This window comes from Balaenoptera physalus (assembly GCF_965194825.1).
Source record: "Balaenoptera physalus genome assembly, chromosome: 18".
In the NCBI taxonomy this organism is placed as follows: domain Eukaryota; kingdom Metazoa; phylum Chordata; class Mammalia; order Artiodactyla; family Balaenopteridae; genus Balaenoptera; species Balaenoptera physalus.
Window position 1 is genome coordinate 10,382,237 of NC_138899.1, and position 15,044 is coordinate 10,397,280.

The window sequence follows — 15,044 nt, forward strand, 5'->3', positions numbered from 1 at the left end:
TATGAGGGGGTCCTGGTGGGAAACGGACACGAACACGTGGCGGGAGGGGCGTCAGGTCGGCAGCTCTCTGAGCAAACGTCTCCTGGACGCCCGCCCCGTCCCTTGTCCGAGGGCTGAAGGCTGAGTGTCTGGGCCTCCTAGAAGATGGGGAGACAGACCTGGGTGGCCCTGCGACGAAGGCAAAGGGGCTGCCTGTTCTGGGGTGAGTTCTGCCCCCAAGGGAGGGTGTTTGAGGTGACCTGGCAACCTTGCAGGCTGAGTGGGATTTTGCACGTTGAGGCCTGAGGAGTGGCCTGAGGCAGTGGCAGCCTCGTGAGCAGAGGGGGGCACAGGTCGCACCCCCAGGGCAGTGTGAGGCCCGGCCTGGATGAGGCAGGGAGAGTCGGGTCTGGACGGTGAGCCAGCACGAAGAGCCTTGGGCTTGACCCTTTGGCTGTGTTACCTGTAGCTGCGGAACAAATCACCCCAGCATCAGTGGCTGCAAACAACAGACACCCTCCCACGGCTGGGGGCTGAGCCTCTGAGAGCCGCCTCACTGGGTGCCTCTGGCCCGGGCTGGTGGAGCTGGGGTCTCTGGGGGCTAAATTGGGGGCATCTGAGCTCGCTCACGTGACAGCCAGCAGGCCTTGGGTCCTTTCCGTCTGTCTTGGGAGACTCTAGCTCCTCTCCACGTGGCAACGCTTCTGCGTACTTCTGCTAATTTGACCTTGTTGCGGAGCCTGTGAGGCAGGCAGGATGGGAGTTTGCTCCCAGTGAGGCTGAGTGAGGTCACCCAGGGGCTGCCCCGGACCCAGTCCCTTTGAAGCCCACTGCCGTACGCGGCCTGGAAGACGCCCCAGGCAGCAAGGCTCCGGTTCCGCTGTCTTCTCAGCGCAGGGAGACTCTGGAGGGTGATCTTTTGAGCAGAACTAATAATTTTTTATTTGTTGTTTATGTCATTCAGAATAACTCTACTACCTGTGGCCTGAATGTTTGTGTCCCCCCAAGGTTCATATGTTGGAATCCTAACCTCCAGTGTGATGGTTATTTGGATCTTGGGCCTTAGGGAGGTGATTATGTCATGAGGTTGGAGCCCTTATGTATGGGATTAGTGCCCTTGTAAAGGGACCCCAGAGAGCTCCCTGGCCCCTTCTGCCAGGTTGAGGACACAGTGAGAAGATGCCCTCTGTGAACCAGAAGGTGGGCCCTCACTGAACACTGGATCTGCTGATGCCTTAACCTCAGACTTCTCAGCCTCCAGAACTGTGAGAAATAAATGTTTGTGGTTTATAAGTCATTCCGTTGGTGGTAATTTTGTGGTAGCAGCCCGAGCAGACTAAGACAAACTCCATTTGTTGGGTGCCTGCACGTGGAAGGCTCCGTGCTGGGTGCTTTCCTGTGCTGTCTCGGGGTGCCACCCTTCTCCGTGAAGTACGGCTGAGCGATTGGGCAGAGAAGGAGATGACAGAGGCCCAGAGGTTCTGTCATCTGCCAGCGTCGCTGCCCAGGCCTGTCTGATCCCGAAGCCAGTCCCCCCCTGGCACCGCTTCTGCCACCTGGGGCCCCAGGTGGAGGTGTGAAGAGCATCCCCGGGCAGCACCGTGGCCGAGTTCTTCTAAGTAAGGGGATGTTGACACACAGATTTGCTTTTCTTTTGGCAATAGCAAAAGAGGACCACGTGGAGAATGTTTGGCCCGCACTGTGCACGTTTCAAAATCACATTGTTCGGGTGTTCGTATCACCAGGAAAGAGAGGCCTCATGTCTCAGAAGAGCCCTCAGTGGCAAGACAGGCTCTAAACTGGGTCAGAAATGGGAGCAATGAGGCAAGAGGTGGGTCTTACCTCTTAATAACAATCAGGAATAAGCAGCTCACTGGGGCAGTTTGTAACTAATAGGGAACTTTTGCATGTATGAGAAAATGAAAACCAGTAAAACAGTTCACGGAAGTTTAGATAATTGTGAATTCAAGGAGGTTTAGATAAGCAATGGCGAGTTAATAAGAGAAATATAACTTGAAATACTGAAACTGAGAGATTAAAGTGTCCCGGGAATATTAACGTTTAATGAGACATAGGTGAGTATAGCCAAGGGCTCACCAATGAGTGTGGAGTCAAAAGTCAGGGAGGAAAGAGAGGACTGTTTCTTGGGACTGGGTAGATGAGACCGTGCGTGACTGATGGGGTCTGGGGGCGTGTGCTTGGGATGAAATGACCCCCACGCTGCCGAGCCCTGGAGGAGATGGGGGAGGGGTGCAACCTGGGCCGTGGAGATATTCTGGATATCAAAGATTTCTCCACATACACATCAGTCTTGCTAGATCACATTTCCTGGTTCTTTAGAAAATAACTTGGTTGTACGTTAGGACACTCTGTCCCAGGACCACACTTAAACAGAAAACTTGGACAGGAGTCTAGCAAAACAAAGATCTATTATGTGAAATGGAAATGCCTATAACAAACAGGACCAAAAACGCAGGCAAGCCAAGGGGATCTAACGGGGTCAAGTGACGCTGGCAGGTGAGGTGGATGTGAGTCTTTAACTGGGAGGGTCATTTGGGGAGAACAGTAGGGACAGGCAATGGTCAGCAGGTCTTGCAGGTTCTTGCTTGATGTCCTGGGGACATTTTCTTCCTGAGAGCCTGGCTGAGGAAGGGGTTTTCACCCAGCTGGGAAGTGCGATGCCACACAAGCTGGAACTTGACTCCAGGGTGATTCACATTGTCTCTGGAAATGGACTTCAGTGAAGCTCCCCTGGGTAGAAGCTAAAAGAGAAAAGGCTTCTCAGCCATCTTCATTCAAATTGGAGCAGAGAGGAATGGGTGAGTCACTTTGGCAAAGAAAAGGCCTAAAGTTTATGGAGTGCGAACGTTTTACAAGAAGCAAGTAAAATCATGGTGGATAAAAGGACTTTGTTCAAATGCTGATGTTTGATAGGCCTTTAAAAAAAATAGATAGGCTTTATTGATTTGCGTGTGATAAAATATACCCATTTAATATTTCAAGTTTAATGAATTTTTAAAAATTTCAATGAGTGTTTATAAATGTATGTACTCATGGAATCACCACCATAATCAGATACGGAACATTTCCATCCCCCCAGAAAGTACCTCATGTCCCTTCCCGTCAGTTTTCTCTCCCCTCTGCCCAGCCCCCAGCAGCCGCAGCTCTGTTTTCTGTCGCTGTGATTTGCTTTTTCCAGAACGTCATTGGAATCATATGGCATGTGGTCTTATGTGTCTGGCTTCTTTCACTCAGCATATGCATTTAAGATTTATGCATATTATTATATCTACATCCCTCAATTTGTCTATGGATTCTCAAGTTTATGGACATTTGGGTTGTTTCTAACTATCGCCTATTATGAATAGAACTGCTATAAACATTCAGGTGTAGGTCTTTATGTGAATATATGAAATCATTTGTGGCAGGTGTATTCCCAGGAGTGAGATTGCTAGGTTATATGGTAAATATATGTTTAACTTTTAAGATTGTTTTCTAAAGCTGCTGCACCATTTTGCATTCCCAGAAGCCATGTTATAAGAGTTTCAGTTACCCTACATCCTTGCCACCAATACTTGATATTAGCAGTATTTTCAATTTTGCCCATTCTAGTAGGTGCATGATGGTATACTTTGTGGTTTTTATTTTCATTTCCCTAATGATGATGTTGAGCATCGTTTCGGGTGCTTACTTGAGATTCATGTATTGTTGGTAAAGTGTCTGTTTAAATCTTTTGCCCGTTTTTAATTGGGTTGTTTTGCTTCTTCCTGAGTTTTAGGAGTTCTTTGTATATTCTGGATACAAGTCATTTATCAGATATGTAGTATTTGTTTTGCAGATAGTTTCTCCCAGTCTGTGTTTACCTTTTCATGTAATCATGGGTACCTTTTGAGAGCAGACGTTTCTGATTTTGATGAAGTCCAGCTTATCCATGTGTTCTTTTTATTTACTTTTTGTTTCCTAATAAAAGGTTTTTCTTCTAGAATTTTAGCTCTTGCAATTGGATACATTTTGAGTTTATTTAAGTATATTTATATGGTGTGAGATAAGAGTTGTAGTTCTTTTTTTTTTTTTTTTTGTATATGGGTATCCTATTTTTCATCACCATTTGTTTCAAAGACTGTCCATTCACCTTGAATTACTTTGGCACTTTTATCAGAAACAATTGGCCATACAAGTGTGGGTCTACCTCTGGACTCTATTCTGTTCCATTGATTTATTTTTACCAGTTATTTTTATTGAGATATAAATCACATACCATAAAATTCACCATATCAAAGTGTACAATTCATTGGTTTTTAGTATGTTCACAAGATTGTGCAACCACCAGCACTACCTAATTGTACATTTTCATCACCCCCAAAAGAATATTTCATTGATTTTTTTCCAGCTTTGTTGAGATAGAATTGACATATAACATTTTATAAGTTTAAGGTATAATGTGTTGATCTGATACACTTATATATTGCAATATGACTACCATCTTAGTGTCAGCTAACACGTTTATCGTGTCACTTAATTACATTTCTTTTTTGTGGTGACAACATTTAAGATCTACTCTCTCAACAACTTTCAAGTGTATAATACAGTGTTGTTAACTATATTCACAATGCTGTGTGTTACATCTCCAGAACTTATTTGTCTTCTAACTGGACATTTATATCCTTTGACCAACATCTCCCCATTTCTCCCAACCCCCCAGCCCCTGGTAACCACCATTCTACTCACTGTTTCTACAAGGTTGGCTTTTTAAAATTCCACATATAAGTAAGATCATACAGTATTTGTCTTTTCTCTGTCTTATTTCACTTAGCATAACGTCCTTAAGGTCCATGCATGTTGTTGCAAATGGCAGGATTTCTTCTTTCTCATGGCTGAATAATATTATACACACACACACACACACACACACACACACAAAACCTTCTTTATCTGTTCATCTGTTGACAGACACTTAGGTTGTTTCCATATCTTGGCTGTTGTGAAAAATGCTGCAATGAACATGGGAGTGCAGGTATTTCTTCACTATCCTGTCTTCACTTCCTTTGCATATTTACCCAGAAGTGGAATTACTGGATCATATGGTAGTTCTATTTTTGACTTTTTGAGGAGGCTCCATATTGTTTTCCATAGTGGCTGAACCAATGTACATTCCTACCAACAGTGTACAAGGGTTCCCTTCTCTCCACATCCTCACTTGTTATCTCTTCTTGATGACAGCCATTCTAACAGGTGTGAGGTGATATCTCATTATGGTTTTGATTTGCATTTCCCTGATGATTAGTGATGTTGAGCACCTTTTCGTGTACCTGTTGGCCATCTGTATGCCTTTGGAAAAATGTCTATTCAGTTCCTCTGCCCATTTAAAAATTGGATTTTTGTTGTTGTTGTTGAGTTGTATAAGTTCTTTATATATTTTGAATATTAATCCCTTATCAGATATATAGTTTGCAAATATTTTCTCCCCTTCCGTAGGTTGCCTTTTCATTCTGTTGACTGTTTCTTTTGCTGTACAGAAGCTTTTTAGTTTGATGTAGTTCCACTTAACTGATTTTTGCTTTTGTTGCTTGTGCTTTTGGTGTCATATCTAAAAAATTGTTGCCAAGACCAGCATCAAGGAGTTTTTTCCCTGTGTTTTCTTGTAGGAGTTTTACAGTTTCAGGTCTTACGTTTAAGTCTTTAATCCATTTCAAGTTGATTTTTGTGAGTAGTGTAAGATAAGGGTCCAATATTATTTTTCTGCTTGTGATTATCCAGTTTTCCTAACACCGTTTATTGAAGAGACTGTCCTTTCCCAGTTGTGTATTCTTGGCTCCCTGTCAGTATTACTTGACCATATATGCTGGGATTTATTTCTGGGCTCTCAACTGTGTTCCATTCGTCTTTGTGCTTATTTTTATGCCACTACCATACTGTTTTAATTACTGTAGCTTTGTAGTATAGTTTGAAATCAGGCAGTGTGATGCCTCCAGTTTTGTTCTTCTTTCTCAAGACTGCTTTGACTACTTGGGGTCTTTTGTGGTTCCATATAAGTTTTAGGATTTTTTTTTCTATTTCTGTGAAAAATGCCATTGGGATTTTGATAGGGATTCCATTGAATCTACACATAGCTTTGGGAAGAGTGGACTCTTACGTCTGTTGTGATCCTGTGTATTTCTGTGGAATCAGTTATAATGTCTTCTTTTTCATTTTATTTACTAGAGTCTTCTCTCTGTTTTTCTTAGTCCAACTAAAGGTTTGTCAATTTTATCTTTTAGAAAAACAGGTTTTAACTTTTGTTGTTCTATTATTTTTCTGGTCTCTATTTTATTTATTTTTGCTCTGATCTTTGTTATTCCTTTTTTCTTCCAACTTTGGGCTTAATTTGTTTTTCTTTTCCTCATTCCTTGAGGTGTAGAGTTAGTTGTTACTATAGGTATTTATCACTGTAAACCTAAAACTGCTTTTGCAGTATCCCATAGATTTTGGTATGTTGTTTCCATTTTCATTTGCTTGAAGATTTAAAATTTTTTTCTTTTGATTTCTTCTTTGATTAACTGGTTGTTCAAGAGTGTATTGCTTAATTTCCACATATTTATAAATTTTTCCAGGTTTTGTCTTCTTGTTGCTTTCTAGTTTCATACCACTGTGGTCAGAAAAGATACTTGCTATGATTTCAGTCTTCTTAAATTTGCTAAGACTGGTTTTGTGACCTAACATATAATCTATCCTAAAGAAAGTTCCATGTGTGCTTGAGAAGATCGTATATTCTGCCACTGTTGGATGGAATGTTCTATAAATGTTTGTTAGGTACATTTGGTTGAATCTGTGGTTCAAGTCCAATGCTTCCTTGTTGATTTTCTGTCTGCATGATCTATCCATTGATGAAAGTAGGGTATGGAAGTCACCTACTATTGTGGTTTTGTCTGTTTCACCATTCAGATCTGTTCCTATTTGCTTAACATATTTAAGTGCTCCCATGTTGGGTGCATATCTTTTTCCATCCCTTCACTTTGAGCTTATGTGTGTCCTTAAAGCTGAAGTGAATCTCTTGTAGGCAGCATATAGTTGGGTCTCGTTTTTTTTAATCCCATCCAGGCACTCCATGTCTTTTGATTGGAAAATGCAATCTACATTTTAGGTAATTGTTGGTAGGTAAGCACTTACTAATGCCATCTTATTGTTTTCTGGCATGTTTTATAGTTCCCTTGTTTCTTTCTTCCTTTCTTGCTGCCTTTCTATGGTGGTATGCTCCAATTCCTTTCTCTTTATATTTTGTGAATTTACTGTAGGTTTTTGCTTGTGGTTACCATGGGACTCACATAAAACATCTTATAGATGTAACAGTCTATTAGTACTCTGCCCTTTAACCTTTGTACCACAGTTAAGTGGTTACACCATATTACAGTATTAGAGTGTTCTAAATTTGGCTATGTATTTACTTTTACCAGTGTATTGTATATTTTTATGCTACTGATTAGAGTCTGTTCGTTTCAGCTTGAAGAACTAAAGCATTTCTAATAAGGCAGGTCTAGTGATGAATTCTCTCAGCTTTTGGCTGTTTGTCTGGATAATTCCTTATTTTCCTTTCATTTCTTTTCTTTTCTTTTTTTTTTTAAAAGAATTTATTTATTTATTTATTTTAGGCTGCGTTGGGTCTTCGCTGCTGCGTGTGGGCTTTCTCTAGTTGCAGTGAGCGGGGGCTACTCTTTGTTGCAGTGCATGTGCTTCTCATTGCGGTGGCTTCTCTTGTTGTGGAGCACGGGCTCTAGGCGCGCGGGCTTCAGTAGTTGTGGTACGTGGGCTCAGTAGTTGTGGCTCGCAGGCTCTAGAGCACAGGCTCAGTAGTTGTGGCACATGAGCTTAGCTGCTCCGTGGCATGTGGGATCTTCCCGGACCAGGGCTCGAACCTGTGTCCCCTGCATTGGCAGGCAGATTCTTAACCACTGTGCCACCAGCGAAGTCCTCTCTTCAATTCTGAAGGATAGCTTTGCCAGATAGGGTATTCTTCATTGGCAGGTTTTTTTTTTTTCTTTTCAGCACTTTGAATATATTATTCCACGCTCTCCTGGCCTGTAAGGTTTCTGATGAGAAATACACTGATAGCTTAATGGGTATTCCTTTATAGATTACAGTCTCCTTTTCTTTTGCTGCTTTTAGGATTTTCACTTTGTCTTTGATTTTTGACAGTTTCATATAGTGTGTCTTAGAGAAGATCATTTTGGATTGAAATAATGGGGTGATCTACATATTTATGAATGTGGATGTCCAGATTTTTTCCCCAGGTTTGGGAAGTTCTCAGCCATTATTTCTTTAAGTAAGTTTTCTACCCCCTTCTCCCTCTCTTCTCTTTCTGGAACTTCAGTAATTCATATATCAGTTCTTTTGATGGTGTCCCATAATTCACCTAGGCTCTCTTCTCTGTTTTTCATTCTTTCCTCTTTATTCTCCTCTCACTGGGTTATTTCAAAGTTCCTGTCTAACTCACAGATTCTTTCTTCTGTGTGGTCTGTTCTGCTGTTGGTACTGTCTATTGCAGTTTTCATTTCTTTCTTCGAGTTCTTCAGCTCCAGAATTTCTCTTTGGTTCTTTTTTATAATTTCTGTCTCTCTGTTAATTTTCTCATCTTGTATGCATATTGTTTTCCTGATTTCAATTTTTTGAATTGCCTTTCTGGGTTTTCTTGTAGCTCAGGTTTCCTCAGAACAATTATTTTTCATTCTTTATTGAGTAAATTGTAGATCTCCATGTATTTGGATTTGGTTACTGGGAAATTATTGTGATCCTTTGGTGATGTCACATTTCCTTGATTTTTCACGTTCCTTAGAGTTTGTGTTCCTGTTTTCATATTTGGGGTAGCAGTCACCTCCTCCAGTCTTTCCTAACTGCCCAGGCGAGGTTCTGAAGCTTCCTCACACCTTGTATGAATACACCTGCTCCACACCTCCCGCTTTCCTTTATGGCAGAATTCTTAGGCTTGTGTGTCTTCTCCTGCTCTTACAACACACTAGGCTGGCTGTTGATAACCTCTCGTTTTCACAAAATAGGTGCTGCAGCTCAAGCTGGTGTTTTCTCCCTAGCCTTCTACCACATCTCGCTCTCAGGAGCATGTAAAGGGAGCTAGCCTGAGAGTGGGAGGAGGTGTGGGTGAGGCACGCGGGGTGCTGGCGGTGCCCGCAGGCCAGTTGGGAGGATCCTTGAGTGAGGCTTCCCCAGGGCTTGTGGACAGGCTTCCTGAGGCAGTCCACGATGTGGACAGCAGTTAATGACCTCCGAGAATCTAATCGGCTCTTCTTCCCATCTGCTCCCTGCCTCCAGTCATGGAGCCCCTGATTTAATACTCTGGATTCTGTGAGAGAGAAATGAGCCTCTTTGGCGGCGTCCCTACAGCTGGGGAAGCTGGGTGCTCACTCACCCTCTCCCTTTTCCCCGGGGGAGAAATCACGGGCCGAGAAGGTCTTGTTTAGCCGTAAGTGTTCCACCTTGGGGGAGGGGTGATGCTGGCATAGTCAAGCTGTTCCTCTTACCTGACCAGTGTGTCCAAACACATTTTCTTCTGCTCTGGTGGAGCGCTGGAACCTCTCCTCTGGAAACCTGGATTGCACCAGGGCTCTCTCGTCCGTGGGTGACTGGCCAGGTCAGTGTTCTCCAGGTGCTCCGAGACGGCGGCTGAGAGGGGCTGGAGCCACTCACAGGTTCCTGCTGGTTCCACAGCCCCTATTACCTGATGTGCAGGTGGGCAAGACTCCACCTGAGTCCCTTGGCGAATGGCGCTGGATCCCACAGCTCCCACAGAGGTGCTTTTGTTTGTGGATGGATGCTAATTTTTGTTGTTGGCGGGGGGGACAAAATCGAGGGACATCTTGTGACTCAGTACAACGTTGATCTTGATGTCTATAATTTCTCTAATTCCACAGTCTTCTACGTACAGCTCTATAGTAAATATTGAAATACAAGCTTTGTTCAGCTTTTTCAGTATTGTTTTCGCTATTCTATTTGCTACTTTGAGCTTTTATATACATTTTAGAATCAGCTCATCAATTTCTACCAAAAAAAAACAAAAAACAAAAAACCCCAGAACCTATTGTGACTTTCATTAAGATTATGTTGAATCTATAATTCAATTTGGGGAGAATTATCATTTTTACAATATTGAGTTCTGATGCATGAAAACATGGTATATCTCTCCACTTGTTATATATTTAATTTCTCTCAACAGTGTTTTAAATTTTTAGCTACAGGTCATGCACATATTTTGTTAATGTCCATAAGTATTTCAGATTTTTTGGTGCTATTGCAAATGATACTGGATTTTTCAATTTCAAGTTCCCACTTTTTAATATATTTTATATTTTAAAATATACTAGTTCTCTGGTAGTATACAGAAATACAGTTGATTTTCACATATGGATCTTGTAGCCTAAGACTCTGCTAAATTCACTTATTAGTTCCAGTAGCTTTTTTGTCAGTTTTTTAGGATTTTCTGTACAATCATGTCAATTGCAAACAAAGATAGTTTTATTTCTTCCTCAAGTGTATGCCTTTTATTCTTTTTTTCTTTATTACCCTGGCTTGGCTGCAGTATCCCATGTTGAAAAGAAGTAGGAAGAGTGGAATCACTGCCTTGTTTCCAGTCTGAAGGGGGAAGTGTTTGATTATGCACCATTAAAAAGGGTGTTAGGTGCAGGTTTTTCATAGATGCTGTTTATCAGATTGAGGAAGTTCTCTTCTATTCCTAGTTTGCTGGTAATTTTTATCATGAATTGTTGAATTTTGTCAAATAACTTGTCCTGCATCTATTGAGATCACTGTAAGGTTTTCTTTTCGAATCTGTTAATATGGTGATTCACTGATTAGTTTTGAAATATTAAGCTTACATTCCTCGGATGAAACAGTCCTTGGTACTGATGTATCATCCTTTTTATATATTGCTGGATTTGATTTGCTGATATTTATTTGTTCAGGACTTTTTTGCATTTATGTTCATAAGAGGTATCTGGCCTGTAGTTTTCTTTTCTATGAATGTCTTTATTTGGTTTTGTTATCAGGGTAATATTGACGTCATAAAAGGAGTTGTGAAGTGTTCCTTCCTCTTCTGTTTTCTGGAAAAGTTTATTTAATATCGGCATTATTTATTCCTTAAATGTTTGGTAGAATTCACCAGTGAAGCCATCTGCCTCTCTGAGTAAAAGTTATAGAAAAGTTATAGTTATTTTTTCTTTAGTGAGCTTTGGTAGTTTGTGCCTTTAAAGGAATTTTTCCACTTTAAGTTGTAAAACTTACTGGTATAAAGTTGTTCACTGTATTCCCTTATTACCCTTTAATGTTTGTAATATGTATATCGATGTCCTGTCTTTGATTTCTTATGTTGGCAATTCATATTTTCTCTCTTTTTTGGCAAGGGGCATAAAAGTAGAGCAACTAGTACAATGATTCTCATATCTATCACCCAGAGTCAATAACGATCAACATTTTGCCACATATGCTTCATTAATCCTTTTTTTTTTTACTTGAATATTTTATTTATTTTTAAAAGATGCTTTATTTTTTTCATTTGTTTTTGTTTTTTTTTTTTGGCTGCATTGGGTCTTTGTTGTGGTGCGTGGGCTTCTCATTGCAGTGGCTTCTCTTGTGGAGCATGGGCTCTAGGCACATGGGCTTCAGTAGTTGCAGCACGCAGGCCCTAGAGCGCATGGGCTTCATTAGTTGTGGTGCGTGGGCTCAGTAGTTGCGGTGTGCGGACTCTAGAGCGCAGGCTCAGTAGTTGTGGCATATGGGCTTAGTTGCTCTGTGGCAGGTGGAATCCTCCTGGACCAGGGATCCAATCCATGCCCACTCTATTGGCAGGTGGATTCTTAACCCCTGCGCCACCAGACAAGTCCCTACTTGAAGTGTTTTAAAGTCCTACACATTATATTTCACAACCCCCAGATACTTCCATGTGCATCTCTTAAAAGTAAGGTTTATTTATTTTTTTAATAGAACCATATGCCATTATCCATTCCTAAAAATATTAACTGTGATTCCTTGGTGTCATCTTTCACCTAGGCATATGCCTGTAGGATTTTCCTGATTGTCTCAGAAATGTCATTTTCTAGTTGATATGTTCAAATCAGAATCCAGACAAGGTCCACACCTTACCCAGGGCTGTTATGTATCTTAGGTCTCTTAATCCAGGGCAAATCGCTCTTACTTTTATTTTTTATTTTTTTAAATTTATTTTTATTAATTTATTAATTTATTTTGGCTGCGTTGGGTCTTCATTGCTGCGCACAGGCTTTCTCTAGTTGCGGCGAGCAGGGTCTACTCTTCGTCGTGGTGTGCGGGCTTCTCATTGCGGTGGCTTCTCTTGTTGTGGAGCACGAGCTCTAGACACGCGGGCGTCAGTAGTTGCGGCACGCAGGCTCAGTAGTTGTGGCTTGCGGCCCTGGCGCGCAGGCTTCAGTAGTTGTGGAGCACGGGCTTAGTTTCTCCGCGGCATGTGGGATCTTCCCGGACCAGGGATGGAACCCGTGTCCCCTGCATTGGCAGGCGGATTCTTAACCACTGCGCCACCAGGGAAGTCCCACCCTTACTTTCAAGAAAATTTCTCCCACAGAATGTTTCACACTCTGGGTGTGTCTGTTTGCTCCCAGTTGGTATCATTTGACTCTTCCATGACAGGAGTTTCTTCAAGCTGAGAGTAACTGTGATGTGCCTTCGAGCCTCTGTCCCCCTGGGGATCCTTCCTTTAGCTCTTATGCCCTGGAGGGGTGTGGAGTAGGGGCACCTCCCCGTTTCACGGCCTGGGGAACATCTGCTTCTCCGTCCAGCTCAGGCCAGGTCACTTCTATGAAGCGTGGGTCTCCCTCACCTCTGACCTCCACTAACTTATGTGTAGCACTGAATTATGTATCTTTGTCTTGTACGCTGTGGTTTCCTGTGTGTTTTAAGTCTTGTCCTCGCAAATCTGTTCTCTGTTACTGTATGTGTTCTTTAAATGTAATGTAATATTTTATGAAAGCATAACACGCATCAGAGAAGTGTAGAAATCAGATAGCTTGATGGATTTTCATAATTGGAGCACACCTATGCACCCCGCCCCTAGATCCGGCGTCCTCATGTCCTTCCAGGCATCGCTTTCCTCCCAGCGGTAACCTCTGTCCTGACATCCAGCAGCAGAGATTAGTCGGGCTGTGATTTACCTCCGTGTAAATACAATCATGGGAGTTCCCTGGCGGTCCAGTGGTTAGGACTTGGCGGTTTCACTGCCACGGGCCTGGGTTCAATCCCTGGTCGGGGAACTAAGATCCTGCAAGCCTCAACGGCACAGCCAAAAAAATTAATTCATTTTTTTTTTAAAGTAAATATATAATCACTCAGTATGTGCTGTTTTTGTCTGACTCTCACTCAGCATTGCTTTGAGGTTTATGCGTGTTGTCACACAGAACAACTTTGTCCGTTCTCATTGCTGTAGCGTTCTTCTCAGTTTACCGCTGTTCATTAGCCCACTTTACTGTTGAGGGACATTTAGGTAGTGTCTAGTTTTGGGCCATTCTAAATGGTACTGATCGGAATATTCTCATAAGTGTCTTTTTGGTGAACCTGTGTCCGCGTTTCTGCAGCACCTCTGCCTGGACTGGAGCTGCCGGGTCGCTGGGTCCGCAGAGGCTTAGCTTTTATAGATGCCACCAAATGGTCTTCCACTGCGGTTGCACTAATCATTTTTTAAAACACAAAATCTTACCCTGTCACTTCCCAGGCTTACCTGCTACCCTTCATTACCCCCATCACATGGAGTTGAAATCCAGAGTCCCAGCCTCCCTCCTTGGCCCCTTCTCCAGTGCTCCCGGCCCCCAGGGGTGCCCAGCTGTCCCCGCGACTCAGGCACCCCGACCCGTGCCTGCCTGTTGCCTGTATCTCCTGGAAGACTCTGCTCTTCAGGACGTGTGATGCCCTGCTTCCCTGTAAGTGTCTCCTCCTCCCCCACCCCCCTGCCCACAGTTTGTCTTATAATCATCTTTTAGTGTATCCGCCTCCTCAGGCCACGGCTCCGTAAAAACAAGGGCTGTTTTGTTTATCATCGTGTTCCTGGCGCCTAGCACAATGCCTGGCCCCAGTGGTTGCTCAGAAACTACTGAATGAGTGGATGAATGAATAACCTTCAATTAACCTGGAAGTACTGAACGCTGGGCAGATGACAGTAACAGAAACCTGGCGGCTGGTGGGTCACTCCTCGCCTTACGAAAACTTTACACCTGGCTTTGGTCTGTAAGCTGAAAAGAGCAGGGCTTAAAGCACAGCCGCTCCCCCAGGAGTGACGACAGGTGGGGAGCCGCAACGCAATTTATCATCTTTCACATTTCACAGCCGTCATTTGCTATGAACACCAATGAGAGCTTCAGTATTTCTGCCACTAAGAAATGGCGGCAATGTGTGTTTCTCCTAGTTGGCCGCAGCATGTATTGGGAGGAGTTGTAGAGATTTGGGATTAAGCATTGACTTTAAATCCAGGCCCTTCCATTTAATAGCTGTGCTGTTCTGGTTAAATAACTCTTCTGAGCTTCAGTTTCTACGTGTGAAATGGGACAATAATATGTACCTTGTGGGGCTGCTGGAGGATTGGCGAGTTCTCAGAGATCCATCGACAGTCCCCATACGACGAAGTTTCTTCCCTTCTCCCGGGGCAATAGGTGAAAATAACAAACTGCGCTTCAGCCAGTTTCTGCTGGGCTGGGTCTTCCCTGAAGGTCTGGGCGGAGCTGGATTGCACTGGCAGCTCTCCTTTTTCGTGGAGGAGAAGGGGCTCAGCCTGCAGCTTGGGTAGAGAGCGGATAGGAGGACAGGGCCCCTCAGCTGCGGGGGGCGGGGGCCAAGCGGCTGCAGAGCTCGGTCTCAGGCCCCCAGGGGGACACCGGGCCGGGAAACACCTCCTTTCCTCTTGGGTGCTAGCACCTGGGGAGGAGATGTAGCCCCCTGGGCAGTGTGGTCCCGGTGAGTTAGGGACCAGTGCTCTGGAGAATTGTCTTTAGCCCAAGATGGGTGAGCAGGAGGGGAGAGAGAAATTCCTTAACTCAGATATAATTGAAATCATTACTGTATTGAGA

General features: G+C 43.2%; 2 protein-coding genes across 5 annotated transcripts in view; both read left to right on the top strand.

The window, feature by feature from the left end:
- TMTC4 (transmembrane O-mannosyltransferase targeting cadherins 4) overlaps positions 1 to 15,044 on the top strand; it is a 123,074-nt gene that overhangs the window by 85,718 nt on the left and 22,312 nt on the right. The window contains exon 22 of one of the 2 annotated variants that reach the window (XM_082434629.1): positions 1,644 to 11,928. The exons of the other annotated variant lie outside the window; for it this stretch is intronic. The gene's annotated coding sequence lies outside the window, so the exon portion shown is untranslated. Of the gene's footprint in view, positions 1 to 1,643; positions 11,929 to 15,044 lie in introns of those variants that run through there. 2 annotated transcript variants of the gene reach the window in all.
- Positions 1 to 15,044, top strand: part of GGACT (gamma-glutamylamine cyclotransferase) — a 41,296-nt gene that overhangs the window by 7,440 nt on the left and 18,812 nt on the right. The window lies entirely within an intron of this gene.